General features: G+C 41.7%; 1 non-coding gene across 1 annotated transcript; it reads left to right on the forward strand.

Annotated features, from left to right (window-relative positions):
• Positions 1 to 619: 619 nt before the first annotated feature.
• LOC147447663 (5.8S ribosomal RNA) lies at positions 620 to 772 on the forward strand. Its single transcript, XR_015189752.1, has one exon. It is a non-coding gene; the product is annotated as a 5.8S ribosomal RNA (ribosomal RNA).
• The last annotated feature ends 23,315 nt before the right edge of the window (positions 773 to 24,087 follow it).

Below are 24,087 nucleotides of genomic sequence, written 5' to 3' on the forward strand. Positions count from 1 at the left end.
CATCATTAGCTCACTAATCGTGTGAGTGTTTTCATGCCCTAGCCGGGTAGCTCATCTCTCCGGATTGATAATTTTTTGGTCATTGGAGCTATGCTATGATGGTACCCCCAACATATTACTTTCAACTATTTGAAGTTATGACTATGTAATTGGGCGCAAAGCTACATGATTCCATCAAAGAGGTTTGGGCTTTGATTGGGATTTGTGTTTGTATGAGAGTTGAGTTTTCATGGCTGCAAAATTAGTGTTCTTAATTGCTCTTTTTAAGTCAAATTGGATGTGAATTGGTGATCCTTTTTATCATGAACTCACTGCCAAGAACAAGCAAATTTCGAGCACAATAGGTGAGAGAGTTTGTGACTATTTTGTCAAGAATGCTCTTAGACTTTAAAACATCTTTAGGAAGGGAGTTGGTAATTTTTCATAAACATTTTTTCAGAGAGTGTTTGTGACTCTCGTGAAAAACTCTCACAACCAAAGGAGCCACTCAATAAACATTTTGCCCTCCCTCTCCACGGGAAGGGGGGGGGGGGGGGGGGGTGGGGGGACGTACACAGGTAAACCGAATCTTCAACAAAGGTGGCTTCCTTTGGGGGGCTTCATCGAAACAAAAGCACACGACTCTTAACAACGGATATCTTGGATCTTGTAATGATGAAGAATGCAACAAAATGTGATACGTAGTGTGAATTGTAGAATTCCATGAATCATCGAGTCTTTAAACATAACTTGTGCCTGCGGCTCATCTAAGAGCATGTCTGCTTGAGCGTCCACATAACCCCCTACACCAAGCTGCCCTATGCTCCTCCTCTCGCGTGGCGAATGAGGCACCGGTTTGGGGGTGTAGTGGAGATGGCCATCTGAGCATGCCTCTTCCCTCCCGTCATCCCTCTCTGCAAAGGGAGGCGACACCAATGGGGCAAGCGTGGCGTCATGGTTGGCTGAAATACATCAATGGCACCGTGCAATGATCTCACTGCAAGGGTGGTTACGCTCTCAAAAAGTGAGGTACGCCCTCTATAGGGAACGGCTTCTGCGAATAGGGAATGTCGGTGTCATTATGTCGAGAAAGGACTAACACGGCCGAGGATAGGGGGGGGGGGGGGGGGGGGGGGGGGGGGTATTTGTTTTCTTTAGTCCTTAGGGCTCCCTTAAGCACTAAAAAAAACAAATAACCCCCCCCCCCCCCCCCCCCAACCCTACCCTACCCCCCCCTTCTCCTTTCGCTTTTTTTCCTTCACCCTTCCCTTTTCCTTTCTCCCCCTCCCCCCCCCCACCCCAACCAAACTAATTAATTAATGGTTTGTGAAAAAATCGTTTTGGCTGCCTGCTACTCGGTCCTTTGTCATTAGACCGAATCTCGCCAGATACCCTTGAGTTGTTATGCTTTCTCCATGAAAACCTTACGAGAGGCGGCTTCCAGATCGAGCTCACTACTTGGCGTGAATGAGCGAACGTTCAGCTTGAGCAAAGCCAGCTTGCGTAGGTTCGTGCTATCTCTTCGAGTGCATACATTTAGAAAAAAACATATGGCTTTCCTTCCTCTGCGTACCTCCATCCCTCACCATTGCTGTCTCAAATAGACCCTCTCTCTCTCTCTCTCTCTCTCTCTCTCTCTCTCTCTCTCTCTACAGCTCTATCTCGTCGTCAGCGTTCGCCCTCACACAACCGCCTTGCCATCAGACGCAATTCTGTCTCCTGCATCGGCCTTTCACATGGGAGCTTGTCCCACAACAAGGCATGGATTTCTCTTATCTTCTCAGCCAAGGATCTCAATCGCATGCTCAACTTGAGCTGTCGACCAATTGTAGGTTCTAGCATACCTTGTTTAAGAAGCTTGGTGATGAGTGGATCTTGCATTGCCGCATCGATGCTGGGATCTCCCATCTGCTCCAGGCATCGCACCAATACACACACACACACACACACACACAGATCTGTTGTCTAGGCCCCCTGCGCCTTGCCATTGCTGGCTATGTTCCCTCTCCATGCTCTGCTATGTGGTACTACGCAAAGCACGCAGACAAAAAATATTGCTCCGACCCACCCCATTTCATCTCTCTCCCTCTTCCGCCTCCAAGTGCCACCTTTGAATTTGTCCTCCTTAAAGCCATGAGAGCTCAAACTTGTCAAATTTAAGAGTATCCCCTTAGATTCTAGGTAAAGAAAAATGTGTGCCACCCTTACGACTCCCTCTAATCTTTTCTTCATTTCTTTTGATAAGAATCAGCCAAGATTCCATTTGAAAACTAAAGGAAAACATTAAAGCCCCAAGGGAAAGAGAGGCTTTTGAGAAAAAAAGGGATAGGAGGGCACGTGGAGGAGAGAGATTGTTTTTGCGCCCCGGGGGGGGGGGGGGGGGGCCTACGGAGATGCTGATGAGAGTTTTGGGCGGAAAAAAGCTAAGTACGGTGTGTGGAGGCATGTGTCAATGCGCGCAGAGTCCTATCGGATTTATCAGAGGCGAAGTTGTCTTTAATTCACTCTCTCTATATTGCAGTCAGGGATATTTTCTGTATGCAAGCAGAGTGTCGCAAGGGGAGCAAGAGAGAGGTATGGCATAGCGCTCACGGGGCACAATTAGAGCGCAGAGATAGTCTCTCTCTTTCTCTCTCTCTCTCTCTCATGGTTCTCTATAGGGAGGCCCCGTGTGCACTAGACGGAGACGAGGATGAGGGGGCGTATGGCGCACGTTGTTTGCAAGGCAGATCTACGTCTCAATATCCTGTGCCTCGTGCTTACTGCATCATATAGCTTAGGACGAAAGCAGGACAGGGCGATGAGCATGGGGATAACCTGTGCTCCCATTGGGCATTGGCGTAGCAAAGTGAGTGGAGTTGGGGATGAAGCGAACAGAGTAGAGGGGTCCACATGGGGAAACGGCGATGCCATTTTGAACTGTGTTTAGGAGGTCAACAAAGCTACGAGCAGAGACACGATGGAGGAGAAAGACAAGTGGTGAGTGGGAACGGGAGAAAAGAGAGACTTTTCTTTTGGGGGGGCAGCGGGCAAGAATCTCAGCGGTTAATTAGTTGACACATTCGGGAAAGACCAAGGTATGTCCCTCTAAGATACCATACACAACTTTAACACTTCAAAATATCATACGCATTAAAATGAATGAGACGTGCAATACATATGCTCAATGTAACTCGGTCTATAATTTTTTGGATACAAGTTTTCAAATCAAAAATGTTTTTATCTAAAAGTTGTGTCTGAAGGCCTACAACGAACTAGGAGCTATTGCCTTCATCCTAGTGCTCGCCTTTGCCGCTTGGCATCTCCTCGTCGCCCTTGTTGTTTTTATTTTGTCTTCATCGGAGGTCTCGTACTCTTCATCGACACTTGTTTGCATTGCCAAGGGTAGATGATGCATACTCTTGCTCTTAGTTAACATAAATCTTCATCTTCAAATCAATTACTCTATTGCTCGAAAAATGCTAATTACATTTGCAAGCCAATTTGTTAAGCATTTGCATTGTGTTTTGAACACAGCATAGGTATAACTTTTGGAACCGAATATTTGACAGACTCTAGATCTACGACGAGCGTATGCAGTTCCTACACTAATTTTATGTAGCGCTTAGGATGATAACCGTGCATTTGCATTGTAAGTAATAGAAGGTTGAGAAGGCATGCACCCCAGTGTCTCTTTTTGCAAGAATAATTATAAGGACAATTACCTACACCATCTTTTTTGCCTCTACGGGCACCCCACGAGCACATGACGCCAATCTTCTAGCATGTTGGTGCCCATCACAACTCCGAGGTAGGTTCTCTAGATCTACGACGAGCGTATGCAGTTCCTACACTAATTTTATGTAGCGCTTAGGATGATAACCGTGCATTTGCATTGTAAGTAATAGAAGGTTGAGAAGGCATGCACCCCAGTGTCTCTTTTTGCAAGAATAATTATAAGGACAATTACCTACACCATCTTTTTTGCCTCTACGGGCACCCCACGAGCACACGACGCCAATCTTCTAGCATGTTGGTGCCCATCACAACTCCGAGGTAGGTTCTCAAGCAACTCATGTTACGAGACTGGCCACCCTCCTGTTGTAGTGGTTAGCTGCAATTGGGATAGCTGGGCGTAATGGTTAATTATGTGCTGTCTATTTATTTTACTAATTGAGTTGATGATGATTTTGTAGAGTAGAATGCGGGGAGTTGATGAAGAGGCGAAGGCAATTACTCTTGGCCATTTTATATTTGCACAGTATCTTAGAACATCATCTCAATAAGCCACTATGGCTCTGTAAATAGTTATAGTGGGAACTCCCCTTATGGATCATGCAAGAACTAATGAGCTTCACTCATTTGCAAAAGTAAAGTGGTTGTAAAAAGAGGGGCCTCAATTTTTGGCACCTTAAACTCAAAATAATATATTAAATACCAACTCCACAAGAGAGGTTCGGGGGAGTTTGGGGCTAGATTTAGGCCTTTCTCTTGCAGATTCTCTTCTCTACCCTCTCTTTGGGGCTAGATTTAGGCCTTTCTCTTGCAGATTCTCTTCTCTACCCTCTCTGCTATGGTTATTTGTTGTGTACTCTCTAATCTAGTCTCCATCTCTTTCACATCTCTTACACTCTCTTACAAGCTTGTCTCTGTCAATTCTATGTTTATTGTGTGTGTGTGTGTGTGTGTCATAGTCTAGGTGTGTGTGTGTGCTTGGAAATTGGGAAAAGAGGTTGACAGGTTGATGGCGATGTCTGTGAGCGAGGTAGAATGTTTTAAGCAACCGGTCTCCCCCTTTTCTCCCAACAGTGGTATCAGAGCAAACAGGTTCGATTGAATCGGCATCAGATTTCAATTTCAAGGAAGGAACTTCTCGATTCGACACACCCGATTTTGCAAATAATCGAATTTGCAAGTCAAATCTACTTGGTCATAATTGGGAAGCTTAATCGGCGAATTATTCAACAAATTGTCGATCATCGGCAACAGAATCGGTATGTGCATCTCTTAATTTCAAGCACCGGTTAAATTTTATCGGGAATTGGCAAATTATCGGCCAAGAAGATAAGAAGTAGCGGATTCGTAAGAGGCCGAGAAGGTCAATTTTGGCTTAGGAAAAGCAAGGAAAGATTTTAATTGGAATTAGCAACAGCACTTAATTGGATTAATCGACAAGATTCGATTCAAAGGCTTTGAAATTCTGAGGAAAATTTTCGAGGCTTGTGAAGTTCGAACCTCTTCAGCAACCTCATAATGGATCGGAGCATGACCAATACAAAAAAATAGAGCTCATTGACCTTGTCGACAATCTACCGCGGAAACCTCTACTTACACACACACTAAGCTTCATACTCGACTTGCTTCAAATTCAATATGAATTGCATCAAAGGGAGCGCCATACATTGCTGATCATTTTTGTCTATTGCTTCAAGACCAATTTCAAACTCTCCAGCTTGCCATCACCTCAATTCCAATGGCAATGTGAACTCTCCAAAAGTGCACGCTGCCAGTTTTTTTTGTCATGCTTAAAAGTTAGCATAAAGTAAAGTTAGCTTCAACTTCTTTTTGAGCCTTTGAATTCGGGTCGTCTACATTCTTGAAGCTTGACATACCCTTTTCCTTTTGAAGCTTAAAAGCCTACTTTTGTTAAGAGCCTAACCGCCCACTCCTTTTCTTCGTAACCTTGGCCCTCGACAAACTCTGGTCACCCTTCTTCAATCGCCGACTTCAAGTCTAAGTCTCCACAAAACTTAAAAAGGTATCAATTTGCCTCTTATCCCATCAATTGGTTGGCATTGGCAGATAAATTTTTTTTTTTCCTCGAGTCGTCGATCCCTATTTGAAACCGATTAACTAGCTTGAGCTGCACCTGCCAAGGATCATGTCATCATCGTATTAATCAAAAGAAAAAAACAACGAATTGTCAATTACCAATATAATTTGCGGAATTCTCTTCCGACCGCCACTGCTATCTGCTTTGGGGATACGGGAGACTGGACACCGCGGACTCGACCTACTCGCAGACCGACTGTCCGCCGACCGTCTACCTTTTTTCGACAATTTTCTGGCGCATCGCCATTCTGGACTGGACGCCAACGTGATTTTTAAGCTAAGTACATTTCATTTCTGTTATTTATTTTACTCTCTCTCACTTATTCCGCATATTGCATATGTAAATATCACTATATAGCCATTTTCAGCATTATAATTTTAAAAAAAACATACACACATCCAAAAAAAAGAAAGAAAAAAAAAACACGCACACATACGCAATCATGGCACACCTTCCTCAGGCACCTACGATTGCTGAACAACTTTCAAATCTGCAACAAACTCTCACGTACGAACGCATGCAAAGGCAAGAACTTGAAGATAAATTATTGCATTTTGCACGCACCGAATCTGCACCGGAACCGAAGAAAAACAAAATCAGCAGAAAAGCCTTCACTTTCAAAGATTTGATGGCACTAAAGATGCTACCACGGTTCTAGCATGGGTTAGCCAACTAGATGACTATTTTCATGATGAAGATTTTCCCGAGCGTGAAATGGTAAAGTGTGCATCAAATCATCTCACTAGCAGCGCTGCATTGTGGTGGAACAACACCAAACAACATGGAAGAAGACCACGCACCTGGAATGCATTTAAAAAAGTGTTTTTGCCTCAATTTTTTCCCACACAGTACAAGCTAAAGCACGACGTCAATGGGATTTAATTCGACAAGGTAGAAATGAAGATGTACAGGGTTACACTGACCGTTTTTGGAATTGTCTAATTCAATTGCAAGCTATTGAACATGTTAGTCGCAGGAAATTGAAGCGAAAGTACATATCAGGCTTGGCACTACAAATTAGTGCTGAGGTAGATATGTTCGAACCAGATTCTCTGTCAAAGGCCATTAATTTGGCTCTCAACGTAGAGAAGAAGAAAGGTGGACATTCCTCTCACACTGATCAACCTGCTAACACTAACCGCAACAAGAGACCTCCTTTCTCTCCTAACTTTGACAGAAGCAAACACCAAAGCCGTACTTTTTTCAAAAGACGAAGATTTGACCATCCTCCTACAACTGCTCAACCTCATACGAGCAACAACAACAACAACACTCAGCAAAGAGGCAACCAACATCCTTCCAACCCGCGTTCTCCTCCAAATTCTAATGGTAACAAAAAGGTGAAGTGTTTTAAATGCTTTCAGTATGGTCACTATGCAGATAAGTGCCCAAATGGTCATGCTAAGGGCAATGGTCAATCCAATGGCCATTCAAATGGAGTCAATAGGAATTCAAATCAGAAACCCTTCAACAACAACCGCCCCAACGGAGCTACTCTTAACCTCATCGAAGATGCTATTCCCGACGACAACGAAGTGGAAGTTAACTACGGTGAGGGATATGATCCTGATTATGATAACGATGACAACCCATCCTCACGTACTCCTATATCTCCTCACACTTTGTTTAAAGTTCAAGGCACTGTTAAGGGTGAAAGTGTCACCATTCTGCTAGATGATGGTAGTAGCCATGATTTCATTTCCACACGATTGGCACAACAACTATCACTCTCTGAAATTTCATCACCTCACCAGGTCAAAACTGTTTTTAATAATCAATGTTTTAATTGTAAAACTCAAGTCACTGTTGAAGTTTGCATTGGATAATTCACACAAGCACATACATTTTTGGTAGCACCATTGCATGGTCTTGACATGATTTTGGGAATGCCATTTCGTCATGAATTTGACTCATTGATTAATTATAAAACACGTACAATGTTTCTCACTCATAATAATAAAAATTTCTCCATCCAAGCAACACTGGCACATCAAAAATTTCCACTCCTCTTTCACAATCAAGCCAAACAAGCAATTCGAAAATAGGGGAAAACATACCTAGTCTTGGTAAATCAAATTTCTGCTGAAACGGAAACTTCACATAACTCCACCCATTATGAATTTCTCTCACAATTTAAAGGTTGTCTCATGCATGATCTGCCACCTGGAATTCCACCATCAAGCCCAGAAGACCACAAAATTGACATCATACCGGGTAGTGAACCTCCTTGTAGAGCACCTTATCGTGTAAATCCTACCACACACATGGAAATACAAACTCAAATCACTGATTTACTTGACCGAGGCCTAATCCGACCTAGTAGTTCACCATACGGAGCTCCAGTACCTCTTGTCAAGAAGAAAAATGGAACCTTTCGTATGTGTATCGACTACAGGGCTTTAAACAAGATCACCATTAAGAATAGGTTTCCTATTCCTAAAGTGGATGATCTACTAGACAAACTGAAAGGGGCAAACATCTTTAGCAAAACTGACCTTAAATCAGGATATCACCAAGTCAAAATGTTTGAACATGATGTCTACAAAACTACTTTCAGAACACAAACTGGGCACTATGAATTTCTTGTCATGCCATTTGGTTTGACAAATGCACCAGCTACATTCACACGCATGATGAATAGAATTTTCATTGACCATCAAGATTTTGTGATTGTATTTTTTGATGACATTTCGGTATTCAGTAAATCTGAAGAAGAGCATAAGCAACATTTAACACGTGTATTTGATCTGCTTGCACAAAATCACTTGTATTTAAATCCTGAAAAGAGTTCATTTTTTCAATCTGAAATTGAATATTTGGGACACATTGTATCGGGTAAGGGAATACATGTCGATCCAAAGAAAATTGAAGCCATTCAATCATGGCCTAGACCCAAAAACTTGCATGAGCTACGATCTTTTATTGGTCTTTGTAGCTATTACAGGAAATTTGTTCATAATTTTGCTTACAAAGCACATTATTTGACTCTCTTATTGAAGAAAAACACCCCTTATGAATGGACTGATTTGCAAGAAAGCTCATTTAATGCTTTTAAACATGCTTTGACTAATGCACCTGTATTGCAATGGCCTGATTTTGAAAGACCATTCTTTGTGGTAGTCACTGATGCTAGTGGGAAAGGTATCAGTGCAGTCTTCCTGCAAGATAACCATCCAATTGCTTTCAAAAGTCGTAAATTCAAACCGTCTAAAACAAAGTTCAATACTTATGATAAAGAGTTGACTGATGTAGTACATGCATTGAAAATTTGGAAACACTATGTAATGGGTACTGACTTGATCATTAAAACTGATCAACAAAGTATCAAATATTTACTCTCTCAGCCCTTAATAGATGATAGACATATTAAGTGGGCCGCTTTTATTCAAAGTTTTCAGCCCAACATTCAATACCAACCTGGTAAAGAAAACGTTGTAGCTGATGCTTTGAGTAGAAGACCCTCACTTAATCATCTATCAACCATTACAGGAACTTCATTTGACACTATGCCTGACACTTATGCACATAATGATGACTTCAAAACGACATGGTTGCACATGCTTGATAATTCTGTACACACATTTCTCGAATACACTATTCAAGAAAACTTCCTTTTATTTCCAACAAAAATTGTGTGTGACTAAACCTTTCCATACATTAATTATTGAAGAATTGCACAAACCCCCTTACGCTGGACATAGAGGATTTGCTGCAACTTTTCAAAATTTATGTTGTGATTTCTATTGGCATACTATGAGAATGGATGTTAAACAGTATGTGTCAACTTGTTTGATTTGTCAAAAAATCAAAGCAGCTACAGGTAAGAAATTGAGACTTTTACACCCTCTCCCCATTCCTGAAAGACCTTGGGAACATATTTCAATGGATTTTGTTACTGGTTTCCCACTCACAACGCACAAACATGACATGATATGGACTATTATTGATCGTTTCTCTAAACAAGCGTACTTTGTTCCGTGTAAGAAAACACTCATAGCACATCAAGTTGCACTTTTGTTTCTTAAGACTGTTTTCCCACATCATGGTTTTCCTAAAGTGATTATTTCTTATCGAGATTCAAAATTTTGTAGTGCTTTTTGGACTACTGTGTTTGAAAATCTTGGCACTACTCTTGACTTCACTTCTGCATTTCATCCTGAATCTAATGGTCAAACCGAAGTCACCAACCGCACTATTATTGACTTGTTAAAGGCTTATGTTTCTTCTCAACCTAAGAAATGGGATGATTACCTTCATATTTTGCAATTTGCCTACAACAATACCACTCACACTGCCACGGGTAAGTCTCCATTTGAAATTGTCTATGGTCACTCACTTCCTACTCTTGTTTCACGTCTTTCTAATGTTGTGCCTGCCGCTGATGATTTCACTACTGACTTTCATGATATTTATGCAAGTGTACATTCTTCCATTAAACACTCACAAGAACTTTACACCAAGCATGCCAACAAGCACCGCAAGGCACACCAATTCAAAGAAGGTGATCATGTTTTACTTCGCATCGAAAAACGAAGGATCAAAAGTGTTGATACTAATGTCTTTGTTAAGCTTGCTCCTCGTTTTTATGGACCTTTCAAAATTTCAGCTGTCATTAATGATGTTTCTTTTCGTTTAGAACTACCTGCACATTGGCACATTCACAATGCCTTTCACATTAGTCTTTTACACCCATTCCGAGGACCCCTACCTACACACCACATTTATGAAGACCCACCTTCACTTGTAGACCAAGAAGAGAAACTCATCCCTGATAAAATAGTAGACCATGAGACCACCACTACACGCACTGGAATGGTTTATAACCGTTACCTTTTGACTTTCAAGGGCCACCCTAGAGAGGATGCCAAATGGATGCCTGAAAAGTTTTTTTCACAACTTTCTCGACCTTCTCCACACTTTCCATCACTCACGGTCCAGTTGATTTCTCTATTGAGCAACTGAGGACAGTTGCTATCCCTGGTGGAAGGGATGTTATGAGACTGGGCACCCTCCTATTGTAGTGGTTAGCTACAATTGGGATAGCTGGGCGTAATGGTTAATTATGTGCTGTCTATTTATTTTACTAATTGAGTTGATGATGATTTTGTAGAGTGGAATGCGGGGAGTTGATGAAGAGGCGACGGCAATTACTCTTGGCCATTTTATATTTGCACAGTATCTTAAAACATCATCTCAATAAGCCACTATGGCTCTGTAAATAGTTGTAGTGGGAACTCCCCTTATGGGTCATGCAAGAACTAATGAGCTTCACTCATTTGCAAAAGTAAAGTGGTTGTAAAAAGAGGGGCCGCAATTTTTGGCACCTTAAAATCAAAATAATATATTAAATACCAACTCCACAAGAGAGGTGCCGGGGAGTTTGGGGCTAGATTTAGGCCTTTCTCTTGCAGATTCTCTTCTCTACTCTCTCTGCTATGGTTATTTGCTGTGTACTCTCTAATCTAGTCTCCATCTCTTACACATCTCTTACAAGCTTGTTTATGTCAATTCTATGTTTATTGTGTGTGTGTAATGTTTTAAGCAACCGGTCTCCCCCTTTTCTCCCAACAACTCAGCACCAATTTTGTTTGTTCATCAACTACGATCCAACCATCTTCATCAAGGTCATAATAGCCTCTGCCCAAATTAGGTCAATAAAAAACAAATTTATATCATATTTTGCATTAAAAGATGAATTCACATATTTGTGTGGCAAGCCGTGGGGGTGTTGGGCTTGCAGGTGTGTGGCAAGGGTGTCCACAAGTGTTTTTATGGTGGAAAAACGCTCGTGGACACCCTTGCCACACACCCGTAAGCCATTTGGCAATACTGCAAGCCATAGAGATTTCCCACAAGCTCACATAGCTTGAGAACAAAATCTATGGCAAGAAGTGGGTGTGTACGGCTCGCAGGTGTGTTGCAAGAAACAAAAATTGGTGAAAAATTTCTCGCGGACACCCTTGCCAGACACCCTTAAATTGTTTGGCAATGTGGCAAGCCATAGAGCTTGCCTGTAAGCTCACATAGCTTGCAGGCAAAAGCTCTATGGCAAGTCATGGGGGTGTATGGCTTGCGGGTGTGTGGCAAGGGGTATGCGAGCATCTTTTTGGTGGAAAAACGCTCACGGACAGCCTTGCCACACACTCGCCAAACATTTGGCATTGCGGCAATCCATAGAGCTTACCCGTAAGGTCACAAAGCTTGCGAGCAAGCTCTATGGCAAGTCGTGTGGGTGTACGGCTTACGTGTGTGTGGCAAGAGGTCCGCGAGCGTTTTGTTGGTGACAAAATGCTTGCAAACACCCTTGCCACACATCCGCAAGACATTTGGCAATGTGGCAAGCCATAAAGCTTGCCCGCAATCTCACATAGCTTGTGAGAATTCTCTATGGCAAGTCGTGGCAGTGTACAGCTCAGAGGTGTGTGGCAAGAGATCTACAAGCGTTTTTTTGGTGAAAAAACACTTGTGGACACCCTTGCTACACACCCATAAACCGTTTGGCAATTTGCCAAGCCATAGCTTGCAAGCAAGCTCTATGGCAAGCTGTGGTGGTGTACGGCTCGCGGGTGTGTGGCAAGAGGTTCGCGAGTGTTTTTTTGGTAAAAAACGCATACAGACACCATTTTCACACACTCGCAAGCCGTTTGGCAATGCGGCAAGCCATAGAGATTGCCTGCAAGCTCTATGGAAAGTTGTGGGGGTGTATAGCTCATGATGTGTGGCAAGATGTCCGCGAGCATTTTTTTGGTGGAAAAACTCTCCCGAATACCCTTGCCACACACCCGCAAGACGTTTGGCAATGTGGCAAGCCATAGAGCTTGCTCGCAAGCTCACATAGCTAACGGACAAGCTCTATGGCAAGCCGTGGGGGTGTACGGCTTGCAGGTGTCTGGCAAGATGTCCGCGAGTATTTTTTTGATGAAAATATGCTTACGGACACACTTGCGAGCTGTTTGGCAATGTTGCAAGCCACATAGCTTGCGAGAAATCTCTATGCCAAGTTGTTGGGGTGTACGGCTCGTGGGTGTGTGTCAAGAGGTCCACAAGAGTTTTGTTGGTAAAAATGCTTGTGGACACCCTTTCCACACACCTGCGATCCATTTTGCAATGCGGCGAGCCGTAGAGCTTGCCTACAAGCTCACATAGCTTGCAAGCAAGCTCTATGTCAAGCCGTGGGGGTGTACGGCTCAGAGGTGTGTGGCAAGAGGTCCGCGAGCGTTTTTATGGTGAAAAACTACTCACGAACACCCTTGCCACACACCCCCGAGCCATTTGGCAATGCAAAAAGCAATAGCTTGAAAGCTCACAGTGCTTACGAGCAAGCTCTATGGCAAGCCGTGGGGGTGTACGGCTCGAGGGTGCGTGGCAAGAGGTCCACGAGTGCTTTTTTGGTGAAAAACTGATCGTAAACACTCTTGCCACACACCCACGAGCCGTTTGGAAATGCGGAAAACCATAGAGCTTCTTCACAAGCTCACATAGAGAGTCTCCACAAGCTCACATAGCTTGCACGCAAGATCTATGGAAAGCCACAAGGGTGTGCAACTCATGGTGTGTAATAAGAGGTATACAAGTGTTCTTTTGGTGAAAAAACGTGCGTGGACACCCTTGCCACACATACGCTAGCCGTTTGGCGATGTAGCAAGCCATAGAGCTACGAAAAGCAATGTTAAGTAGCAAGATAAAAAAATAGAGAGACACTTTCTTCCTATCGGGCTGTGCCACTGTCTGTATGTGGCGAGATTGGAAGGGGACCTCATGCTCTGAGATGCGGCATCGGAGTCGATTGTTGGACGCCTCTCCATGATGCTCACAAAATGAGGTTGAGTGTCTAGACAAAGATGCGGTTGGATGGGGGTGGAGGGATGATATCCAGATAACGTTAGAAATCAACGACACTAGAGAATCTTGCATCATGATAGGGGCTCTTCAACTACCCAAACCGAGGCTAGTGTGCGGAGACTTGCCATAGAAAGACTCACCGCTACAAAGTTATGTCCATACCGACTATGGGAAGGTCCCACGTCTCCTATCATGGGCCATCGTATGGGGCACTTTGGTGGACGTGTGCTCTGCCTCACCTCCCCATGATGTCGTGAAGTACCAATTGGGAAACAGCCCATCATGCAACATGAATCCGCCTCCTGCGGTGGCCCTTGAGCATGCTTGACCCTCGCAAACTGTTCCTTTGGCTATTGGATGCTTAGGGATAGATTGGATCATGAGACTAAATAGCTTGCGGCTCACCTTGCTTCTTTGTGTCTCTTATACTCAAGCCAAAAAACGTCACACGAGAGTGCTTGAGCTTGCTCTTCATAGCTTTTGGTGAAATGGGTCGATCATTTAGAACGTGCGGCACGGTCCAAACATTTGGATGAGTCCGACAACAATGGTGATTGATGTGAGGAGTGGTTTTGCATGTAGTCATTAGAAAACAGATATAGGATAAGAAACACATGCAAAAACATTTAATAGTTTTACTTCATTTCTTGCGTGTGCATTGTTGGCGAGACTCACGTTGCGCTCATGGGTATATGCTTTGCAGACAAGAAGGAGGGCCAACAATCTGCAGGTAAACACATAAGTTAATCGAGAAAGACACACACACACACACACACACAGAGAAAAGAAGAGAGACAAAGTGAGACGAAGATAGGCGTTTACTTGTGGATCTTCTGTGTGGTTGGAGCGACGACGCAGTTCATGGAGGTGTAGCTGGATTATGGAGGAACTTGGAGAGGGGGGAGGGTGGGGGTTTGTTTGGGTGTTTTGTGTGGGGGGTGGGGGAGGGGGGGGGGGGGGGGGGGGTTGCTCAAACCAAGCGCGTGGGAGCGAACAGAGAGCCAAGATTCAAATGTTGGCTCTCTAGTTGTGGGGCCAAGAGAAAACAACCTCCTGTGTGCCGAAGTTTTTGGCGCTTTTAAAAATGCCAAAAATTTTGGTTGTGTATGAAGAATCTTGAAAAATTTTCTAAAAGTGCCAAACATTTCGGCACTAGTTAGTTTTAATTAAAATATATGTCTGCATCCGTCGATATTAACGGCATTGGTTATTTTTTATAGGTGTGTTTTTGGGAGTATAGAAGACTTTGGAAGGAGGGAACAAAGGTGACCCTAATGACATAATGGAATGCCCATGTCTACGGTGCAAGCACCTTACGAGACGTAAATGGAGATAATATAGCCATAGCCACATTTTTACAAACATGCATATGGTCCAATAAATGATTGATGAGGAGATCCTTCCAATAAGACAAACCATAAAATGCATTAAGCCTCTTCATTCTTTCAATTGGCACCCTGAGCATCCCAAACCTCATGCCAATCATGAACCGTCATACACGTAGGAATCCTTGAAAGGCCTTGATGTGGTCTCTTAGGGTGACCTATAGGGAGGTACTTTGTGTGACCCTCATAAACCACCTTGCCCAAAAGCTTTGAATAGTGAGTGTGTAATTGGGGTCCACATGTGGGACATGCCTGATATCTTGATACGGAATAGTTGCTCCCCTCATCATAACCTGGGTAATCAGGCATTGTCCACATCAAGATGGCCCTCATAGAAAATATACGGCATCTTCCTTGACATGTCCTATCAACAAACGTCACCCCTTTTCATAATTCATTTAGCTCCTCAATCAATTGTTGCATGTAAACATTGAAGTTCTTCACCTTGTGCTTGCCTGGGATCAAAAGTGAGAGCAATAGATGACCCTTTTAATGGCCAACCATGGCAGGATATTGTAATTCACCAAAACAACGGGCCGCGGACTCTAACTCGTGGATTGCAATCCAAATGGATTCACTCCATCTGCTGCAAGACCAAATCTCAAATTGCATGGCTCTCTTCTAAACACTATATATTTCTCATCTATGTGCTTCCATGCAACACTATCAGCTAGTCCACACATTTTCCATCCAATGATGCACTATTTGCATGCCAAGTCATGATCTTTGCAATCCCTTTGCATCGAAACATGTGAAGCACACTGGAATAAGAGGAAAGTGCCTCAAAATCTTACATGGAACCTTTGTACCCTTTAAATCCTATCGATAATGTCTTGCCTTACATTTTGGCCATGCCTCTACCTTTGCCAACTCCCAACAAAACAATACACAATCATTTGGGCAATCATGTATGCAATCATAATCATGCCCAGCAATAGATAAAACCTTCTTTTCATCCCTTCTAGACTTTGGTATACTATTTCCTGAGGGTAGGATCTTATGAAGTAGCTCAAATAATGCAATGATCGATGAATCTGACCATCCATATATACTTTGCAAATTCATGTGCGCAAATAAAGTGCGTATCTTGGATACCTTGGCCACTTCATACAACATGTCATTGCAGGTCTCTTTGATCTTTCGTTCACATGCAATTTGGCTAGCTTTTACATGCCCCACCTCTTGAATCGCTTCCTTAGAAAGCACATCAACCAAAAAAATCTTGTAACAAGTCTTGGATTCCCTCTTCAAGGCCAGTTTCATCTTCGACCTCATTGTCCACGTCCATGCGATCTCGCAATCTCTCATGAGGTGTTGCTTCTTTTGATTCCTTTGCTGCTTTTTGGTGGAAAGAAGATACGGCATGCAAATCCACATCCAACTCCATGAGAGGTTTGGATGGCACCTACATTTCACAACGCACGAATGCAAAAACATAACCATAAAATGTGACGCACGGTGATTTCTTCCCAATAATTCTATCTTACCTCCTCTCCCGCGAGGCGCTTTGCAATCCATTCACGATGGGGTGCAATTTCAAATTCTCCATACTTTTGCACATGTTGCATCTTACTCGTGATATGGACAGTATCAAGGCCCGCAAGGACTTAGAGGAGGAGCGGAGTTAAGAAGGGATGTCGGATACAAAAGGACAGAGAGGTACCAAATGCTCCTTGCATATTGACTAAAGTGGAAAAGGAGCTTGCGAAGAAGACAATAGGGTCTATCTGCACTCCAACAAGCACCATGCATTCTGTAAAGGGCGCATTTACAAGAGATGACAAAGAATTGACAGGTCTCAAGTCCCATGGTTGGCACAAGATGTTACATGTACATGCGTGTTTTAGTGAGTAACCGTAATTTAAACTTGTATTCTCTATTTTGACATGGATTTTTGTGCAGTTGATATTACCCTTAGCAATGATTGGGATAGGTACACATGGAGTGCGTGCTTGCATCACCAAGTTATCCTTGTTAATCAAGTAATTAAGGTACTTGTCAATACGGTTTATATTTTTGGTTCATTCATGTGATGGTGTTATTTTGTGTTTTCCATGTAGTGGATTTCTTGCAAGTAGATTGATCCTTCTAGCATTGATAAGATGCAATGTGAGGCCATCGAGACAATGTGTTTGATTGAGGAGCAGTTCCCCACCAGTATCAAGACGATACAGATACATACATTAGTCCATGAAAGTAATAATAAAATAGTAATCTCATCCAAGTCATGATGGAGTGAATCTTTAACATTTGACATTCCGTCGGTACTTTCGGCATCCGTATATATGCATCGATATTTTTGGCGCATAGAGTACACTGATCATCCTCTTATTCTGCTAGCGGGTTTGGTACTACCCTCTTATTCAATTGACATATTTGGCACTATTTTTGTGTGTCGATAGTTTTGGCGTTCTGTCTTAACCGTCGATGTTACCCATACATGTCAAATGCCCTAATCGTAGTTTGTCGATACTATCGGCACCCACATCAAAAGCATCAAAACAATACCATCGGGAATGGGCTAGGCTCTTTTAGTGATTAGGCAAGGTTAGTGACTAAGTTTAAGCATATCACTAAGCGGAGAAAAAGAAACTAACCAGGATTTCCCTAGTAGCGGTGAGCAAATCGAAAAGAGACCAGCTTGAGAATCATGCGGCCCCGCCGCACGAATTGTAGTTTGAAGAGGTGTCCTCTGGGATGGGACGGGCCCAAGTCCCCTAGAAAGGGGCATCAGAGAGGGTGAGAGCCCCGTCAAGATAACCGCATTAGGTCTCCGAGGTGAATAGCCTCTTGTCGATAAAACAATGTAGGTAAGGGAAGTTGGCAAAACCGATCCGTAACTTTGGAAAAAGGATTGTCTTTGAGGGATGGGTCAAGGATCCACGGTCCGCCACGAGAGGCTATCGAGGGTCTGCTCAAGCTGCCCCGATGGCGAAGGCGGGCTGCCACATTCAACTACATGATGGAGCATATTTTTTGCAAATACAAAGATTTTGTTGGTATCAGATCACACAAATTGGTAATAAATGGCAAGAAGAGTAAATTCTTTATGCATGAAATCCATTATCTTGGTCATTGCTAAAGGCGTACATTATCTTGGATCTTGATAAGGTAAAGGCTATACAAGATGACTGTACATGTGCTCTTAGTTCTCTTCGACTTGCTTCTATTGATACTCCATTACATGATCTCATGAAAGAGGGAGTCACTTTCTAGTGGAAAACCCGGAAATCACCGCATTGACTTCGCAACGAGTGTATCACATGTTAGAAGGTGAAGTATGATTAAACATATGTCTTATGGATTGCTTCAAACTCGCCATGGGAGAGCACAACGATGGATTTTATCTTTGATTTACCCATTGCTTCATCAGGATGCAATGGTATATGGACTATCATTGATTGATTTAGTAAGTGGGCACATTTCATTCCTGTTCACAAAACCATCAAAGTTGATCCGACGGTACAGTCGTTTACATGGAATGCCATAATCTACTGTCAGTGATAGAGATCCAAGGATGATGAGTCTCTTTTGGAGAGCTTTATTTGACAACATCAACACTACTTTGAAGTTTTCCTCATCTTTTCATCCTTAGATAGATGGACAATCTGACTTCAACTTTGCTTGACCTTTTGAAGACTTACGTTGTAGATCACAAGAATCTTTGGGAGAAGTATCTACCATTGATTGAGTTTGCCTGCAACAAATCTAACCACAAAAAGTACCATCTATTTTACTTGCAAAGCATAAAGTTTTGGAAGCAAACAACTCTGTGCAAGATTTGGATTTGGCCTACACCAAGGTTAAGAAAGCATTACAAAAAACTCAATAGAAATAGAAGAAAACAACTGACAAGCATCATTGGGAGATTGGGTTCTTCGCTACGAGAAAGCCCGTTTACGTAAGATGAAAGCCCGTTTACATAAGATGAAAGGCCTTTTGAAGGAGAATTACCAGATGAGCCTTCGGAGGATTCTCAAGTAGAAGTGGAAGAGATCGAGGAAATTTTGATTACCAAATTTTTGCCCACTAAAAAAGAACAATACATGGGAAGGTAGTGTTTGTAGTTAGCTTATCTGTTTTATGCACATTGCCTCCACATCACTTGTATGCATGACTGCTTATGCACATAGCAAGTTTATCGTTTGGGGATGCCCAAAAAATTTTATGGACATGTATAAAAGAATGAAATTTTTCAAGAAATAAATTCTAGGAATTATTTAGGAACAAGTTTTGGAATGAGTTAACATATAAGAAAATAAGATAATGATTTTTATTCTGAATATAAACTCTTTACTTGTCCTATTTTTCTCTCTGATTTCTTTCCTTTTGCTTTTATGCTGAAATCACGAGCCCTTGCTTTGATTTTAGAGGCCAGTATGTGACACGTTTTAGGCTTACAATTTTTGTGCTTGACTAGACGTGCATCAGATCAATGCACAGTGTCTTGCTTAGCCAATCCTAGACTCTGTCTCTAGAAATTTTTTCCATTCCTTACTCAGAATCAAAGTCAAAACCATCCTCATCCTTTGCCCTGCTGAGTCTTTTTTATCTGTTTATCTCTGAAATTTCAAAATTTCTCTCTAAAAAAGTTTGCTTTTGTCTCTCTAGAAATCTCAATTTGTCCTTAAGAAATTTCTCATCCTTTCTCAAGATTTTTAAAAGTTTTCGCTCTCTAGAATTTTTGATCTTCTCTCTAGAAAATTTTCTAAATTTTCTCTTTTGAAATTTGGCCAGTTTTCTCTACCTAATATTTGCTAGTTTTTCTCTATGTAAAACTGTAAATTAGAAACTAAATTAAAAAGAGCTTTTAAAAGCTGATATAATTTATTAAAAAAAGACTTCAAAGGCTATAAGCCTTCCAAAAGTATAGCTTGCGTAAAAAATTCAGCAATATCAAAGCACCAATGTAAAGAATAGAGGACTTTGCATCGGGGGGGGGAGGGGGATCGCAAGGAGAGAGAGAGAGAGAGAGAGAGAGAGAGAGAGAGAGAGAGAGCCAGAATTGGGCACTAGAATTTTGACTTCTTGAGGGGGTGTTTTTTGGGATTGCTTTAGCTGGGTTTAGACTAAGCGTCATAAGGGGAAGAATAGCCAAAAGCAACCAATGGTTGCAAGCCATGTAGGAAGCTAGGTTCACACTAGGCCACGGAAGGAACACATTTTTATGCGATCTCATGGAAGAGATTTCACTTTTTCTCTTCTAGCCCCAGCCCCCCCCCCCCCACTCCCCCCCCCCCCCCCCGAGGCCAAAGTTCCTTCTTCCACCCTCCACATAAGCTAAAAGTGTCCACATGGGCTGCCACCAATCTAATAAAGAACCACAAATCAATATTCTTTGCTTTCTTTATATTATTATAGCTTTTTAAACCTCTCTTTTCCAGTGGTTAGTGTGAACAAGAGGGTGGCGAAAGAGCCTAATCATGCTCACTTTCGGCTAAAACTTGTACTTTCTGGGTGGCTCTTCCACTGTCCTAGTCTGAACCCAGCCTTAGAGAGATCACCCTTAGAGCCTATAAAGGCTCCTATAGAGATACACATATACAGATATATAGAGATACAAAACTCCTTGTAGATTGGACTCCTTGAGCACATTACTCGGATTTCAACCCTCTGACTTTGTATTAGAAGCAAAGGATCAATAATAAACAATTACCAATCCGAGGGCGTTGACATAGGTGATTAGGCCGATTGATTGTGTAGGGGGGGAGCCAAAGATCTCACATCTTCTTCTCCCTCTCCCTTCACTATCTTGAGTCTTTTATTGGACAAGTATACAAGTACTTTATGGTAGGGTGTTATCATGTACAAGTACTCTTGTTTTTTTTTGGGGGGGGGGGGGTTGTGGGTATGTCACAAATTGTGCATTGTTAAAAGATTTATTTCACAAACACTAACCTTGAGTGTAGCAACTGCAGGTTGAGACCCTAACTCTAAGTGTAGGAACCCTAATTTGTAGAGCAATAGATAGCCTAACCCTAACCCTAACCACAAATCCTAAATAGGGTATGGATTGTAGACTAAAGACCGAGCAGAGGAGACCATCGTGGAAGCCGTAGAAATTGTGTTGTGAAATGATGTGGAAAGTGAAGGTTTGTACATACAAAATTGTACATTGTGCAAACAATCCGACCGTGTCTCATGGATTTGCAAAGATTTTCTTTTGGAGCAGTTGAATTTTATGCAAGACGGATTTGAGTGCTAATTTTTACTTTTTGGCCAAGTTTATTTTAAGAGGTTGGCAAGATAACCCTGTTTAGATTAAATTGTTAAATTGTTTACTACTAATCATCGTCTATATGCCACCATTCTTACTCTATGGCATTTTGTGTGTTGAGCCTTAAGATATGCGCTCGCAATAGCTCGATTGTATAGGCTTCATTGTGCTCCATTATCATCATATATTGATCCAAGTGGCTACTAAGAAATACAAATACATTGGTATCTCCTCCATACTACACAACCACATCTCTAGTCTTGGTATATTGGCTCAAATTTTCCACAAGTAGCAGTTTCCATGTTCCATTCCTCCTATAATAAGAGGAATTCTAAGTTAATGATTTAACGAAGATTTCCAAAGTAGTCTTAGCTAAGAAAACTGATTTACCTCTCAATGGTTGCCCATCTTCCTGCAAAGTCCATTTGCCTTCTTGAATTGTATCAAATCATCTCTCTTCATCTCGTTTAGAAACCACTTGCAAGATTGAGGGATGGTTTTTCTTCCACACAATTAGAAGAAGTGATTTGGTGGTTATGTTGGCATCTTTGCATACTGGTGTGTTGCAAACAATGATTGTGGTGTGCATTGCCTTCCATCTTGCCACACTTGCAATATCTAACACCATTCGATGATAGCATGGTGTGGCAAAAAAAAAAAAAAAAAAACGGTTGGTGTCATCTGTTGTAAGTCCTCGCTAGCAAAAAATCGACCCTCCTTGTATTCAAAAAACCATGGGCGCGAGTGGTAGATTGTTTTGTTGAAATTATGTGCCACTTATGCCAAATTGAAGATAGTGTCCTTGTTTGATATATCCAACAAAGCAAATGAAGTATGAGCAGTTTGAAGGTTAAAGTTACTTATATTCAACCACCTACATGGACAAATGTTGTAAGACTACTTGCAAGCATTGGACAAAAAAGCATGGCAATGATAGAAGCGCTTAGTAAAGAGTGCTCACCTACAAAGGCATCTCTAGCTAGCACCAGAGAATGCTTTCTTAATATTTGTAAGATCAAGGAATCCAACGTCTCTCTCAGCCCAAGTTTATGAATGATATGTCTCTAAGTGTTGTGTATGCTCCAACCTTTGCGTTCTATGGACCAGAAATAAATCATGATCCACTAGAATTCAAAAAAGCTGGATATTACCATTTATTATAAAGGTACATTTTACAAAAAAATAGAGGGAGACAGTACTTGTTTGAGGAAACTTCAAACTCTTAAAGTTTGTAGGATCACTTGATTCCATTGCTCATAGAATGAATGTTTTATTATGTTGAGTATCCTTGGTGTCCACTTGGGATGATTAGTCCATTGAATAGTATGCAAGGTCCTAAAAAAAACAAATCTTGTTACAAACTGGTATAAGTATGCACATAAAGCATGGATACAAGGTTCCCATGCTTACCTCAACTAGTCATTGCCCATGTTGGGATCTACAATAGCAAGGGTTTGCTTTGTCCTTCATCTACTAGAAGAACATGTTTCAAAAAAATGGCTTCTTCTATTGTTGTTGAAACTCTAATTGGAGCGCCATCTCTTAAATTTTTTTCAATGACCATGGGTACTTGTCTTGTATATTTTTGCAAACAATTTAATCAGTCCAACATTGGAAAATTATGGAGTTAATAGTAAGAAATACTCATTGGATACAAAAGTGTTGACATTATTATAATAGGGACGTTATACCATGCTTTATGTATGTGCACCTCTCAAGAGTCACATAAGCATCTTTTTCAAAGGTCAAGAGTGGCTCCACAGGATCGGGGTGACTAAGAATAACTTTGGATCCTTTTGCAACTCGGCATGTCATGTGTGCGAAGCCATGTGCCTTCACATGCTCACAAGATGACTAGACTGCTAATTGTAGAAGAGGTAATGCTCGTAGAGTTTTAGAGGTCTAAGCCAAAGGCCATAATCTTTACAATCATCTCCTTCGACTTTGGAGTATACTAAAGCAAGATGGATTGAGGCTCAATATATGCCACACATGCTAGTAGTCACACAGACTTAAGTAGTCACACAAATTGGGGGTAGTTTGTGTGACACACAATCTACCCACAGTATGAAGTAGTCACATAGACTGGGGGTAGTCACACAGATTAAACGTAGGTCTCAACTAATATAGTGTCACACAGACTAAAAATTCCTCCCATCAAACAAAGAAGGCAGAAGATCATCCATATCTTTATGGTGCATCAATAAATTCGCTATAATGATCAAGGGCAGTGCAAACATGGAGAGAATTTTCCTCCTCTTGATCTTTATCTTTATCCCTATCCTTTGCAAGGTTGACTTTGGCTTTATCTCTATTTCTACTATGGCATTTTTGTTGTGGATGACCTTTGACGTCACATTTGCCATTAAAAATTTTTCTTATAGTAATCTTTAGAAAAATGCCCTAATTTTTTGCAATTGTTAACACTCTTTGTTATTTGTGCTACTCTATGAAGATGCAGTCCTAGATGATAATGCAATAAAAGCTTCTCCATTGGTTGACGTCTTCTTTGTTTGTTTTCTCTCTTCTTTAATTAATGCATTGATGACTTGTCGCAAAGAAGGTGTTGGGTCCTCTTGTTCTATCAATGTAACAATGTTGTCAAGAAAACTTAGAATAGCACTTAAGAGCACAATAACCTTATCTGCCTAGGAATTTGACACTTGATGTAAGTTAATTGAGTAATGATACTCATCAACCTATTCATGAGGCTTGAAATGTCCTTACCTTGATTCATTGTGTGAGTTTGTAAAGGTTTTGTAAAGGTTCTTTTTAAGGCTTATCTTGTTCATTTTTTGTTTTGCACCAAAATTTTCTTGGGTGGTCCATGCTTGGATGGTTGTGGTGCAATT

The sequence above is a fragment of the Adiantum capillus-veneris genome, chromosome 11, assembly GCF_014529385.1.
Source record: "Adiantum capillus-veneris isolate H3 chromosome 11, ASM1452938v2, whole genome shotgun sequence".
In the NCBI taxonomy this organism is placed as follows: Eukaryota; Viridiplantae; Streptophyta; class Polypodiopsida; order Polypodiales; family Pteridaceae; genus Adiantum; species Adiantum capillus-veneris.